Source organism: Saccostrea cucullata, unplaced genomic scaffold (assembly GCF_032062105.1).
Source record: "Saccostrea cucullata isolate Sc308-1 unplaced genomic scaffold, CSIRO_AGI_Scuc_v1 ctg9395, whole genome shotgun sequence".
Classification (NCBI taxonomy): Eukaryota; Metazoa; Mollusca; class Bivalvia; order Ostreida; family Ostreidae; genus Saccostrea; species Saccostrea cuccullata.
The window spans coordinates 22,501-24,613 of NW_026925396.1; the positions used below are offsets into that span (position 1 = coordinate 22,501).

Genomic DNA, 2,113 nt, shown 5'->3' on the forward strand with positions numbered 1-2,113 from the left:
GTCAAAATCCAAGGCACTGGTGTTACCAGGCACTGGAGGATATTATATACATGTAACTTTTGGCAAAAAATTGAAATTGACTTCTGAATGTAAAAAAAAAAAAAACTAAAAAGGGATTTCCTTAAAAATATCAAAGAGAAACTAAAGTATTTGAAGTATCAAAGAATCCATATGCGACAAGCTTACTAACACAAATTCTGAGAAAATTCGGTCATTTCTTGATATACTACACTGAATGGATATGCACAGGATATTATGTTGTGTTATATCCCATACACACTTACAGGAGTCCGTGTATTCTTTTTAAAGCTCATATTATCATTACCATGATTAGCCTAAGTATGGCATTAACGTTAGACTTTACCAAGTGTTTGGTCGTCTGCAGACAAATTACGTTCCCTAAATTTTTAATTACTGTTTTTTATGATATGAATTTAGATCTTAAATCTGTATACTTAAGTTCTACTTACATGAATAGTCTGCTTCCCAGTCAGCTCAAGCTCTGATCCACTGTAGCCCCGTTGTTACAGACCCAACACAGAGCTCATCAGCCAAGTTTGCCGCCATATTGCATATTGTTTACACAAAAGATTCAGCTAAGGGAAGTAACCTTAGAATTTTTCAAGCGCTTTTAGTGAGGTAAACGTTCCGAAAATTTGCTCCATAAAAATTATCTGCAACAAATGCTTCTCATTTTTTTGCCGAATCTTTGTAGAAAAGGAAGTGTTTGTTTAATTTTTAATACCAGATTGAGATAATCTTGTTGTAGATTAAAGAATTTAATTCTTATTTTGGCTTAATTATTTAAGACAAAGCTAGCATAATAGAGGCATAAAAATATTTTTTTTAATTTCTAACCAGTGATGTTTAGTGGTAAAAATATAAGAATTAGTTTCTATGCTTATGTGTTTTAATTTTGATTTAATAATATGTGACACCTATGTATCTACAAATGAAAAATGTAGTAAATATACGTTCACCGATATGGAGCACACTTGGGGATGTTTGGTCTTGGTTTCCATGGCAACGGCTCACAAATGCCACATGTTTTATAGCAAAATGTTTTCACTGCACATCCCAAATGTTTCACTATCAATGCCATTTAAAAAATAAAATTTTTCAAGTTTCCATGAACGCAGCTAGGATAAGGCTGCCCGTAAAATATCAAACTGTTCAAACTGTACTAAATTCGCTGAACTACCTAGATATGACGTCATAATAGAACATGACGTCAAGTCACTGCATACTTGAGCTGACATGACGGGGAAAACTCATAAATTTTACCTTCAATTGTAGTTTATTGCAGAGAGCTGATGTGTGTTAATTTAAGTGTAAGGATTGCTTTGTTAAGCTCGAGTTTGCTGTTATGATGCTGAACATTTGAAACTTAAATATCCCCATTCCTTTTGCTTGTCCGAATGCACATATTGCGAACCATCAGGAGTTGATCAAAAATTATGATGTGTGAAACGCTCCCCTTACACGTCCGTAGACAGAGTTTTTTAAGCGTGTTTATATTGGACTGGCACAAGTGAATAATATACAAGTGACAAATATGAAGATATTCTGTGTGAATGATAAGAAGTATGTCCTCTAACTGATTTTGCTTTGTGTATAGTTTATAAAATTTTGTATAAATTGCGATAAAGAGTGGAAAATACCCTATCTCATGCTGGTAAGTTGAATTTCTTGTAAAATATTTTCTAAAAAGTAAAAGTTGTATATGTTAAATCCCCCCAGCACTTTCTATGTACTAGAAAAAACGATGAATTGATCTATGTAACAAACTTTGCACAGTATATTTTGCTTTTGCATTTGCCAAGCGATTTTTGTGCAAAAGAACTTTAGGAATATCATAAATTTCCGTCACGTGATCAACACAGTCATGTGACATCACTGAATCTTTAAAATAAAACCTGTTAAATTATTATCTCAAGTTGACTGCGATCTCAAACAAGGATCACATTTTGAAAATTAAAATCTACACTCAAGGAATAAAATGTAGATTTTCAAGGCATTGCCTTTCGGACAGTTATGGAGAAAATCGAAATTAAAGAATTTTATCTATCACCTGGTTTCCATGGCAATAATCGATCATATGAAAATTTTAAAT

General features: G+C 32.7%; 1 long non-coding RNA gene across 1 annotated transcript in view; it reads right to left on the reverse strand.

Moving 5' to 3' along the window:
* The window catches only part of LOC134268737 (uncharacterized), a 5,021-nt gene extending 4,425 nt beyond the window's left edge, over positions 1–596 (reverse strand). Inside the window, exon 1 of the long non-coding RNA XR_009992429.1 lies at positions 471–596. This is a non-coding gene — a long non-coding RNA (uncharacterized LOC134268737). The remainder of the gene's footprint in view (positions 1–470) is intronic.
* Between the last annotated feature and the right edge of the window lie 1,517 nt (positions 597–2,113).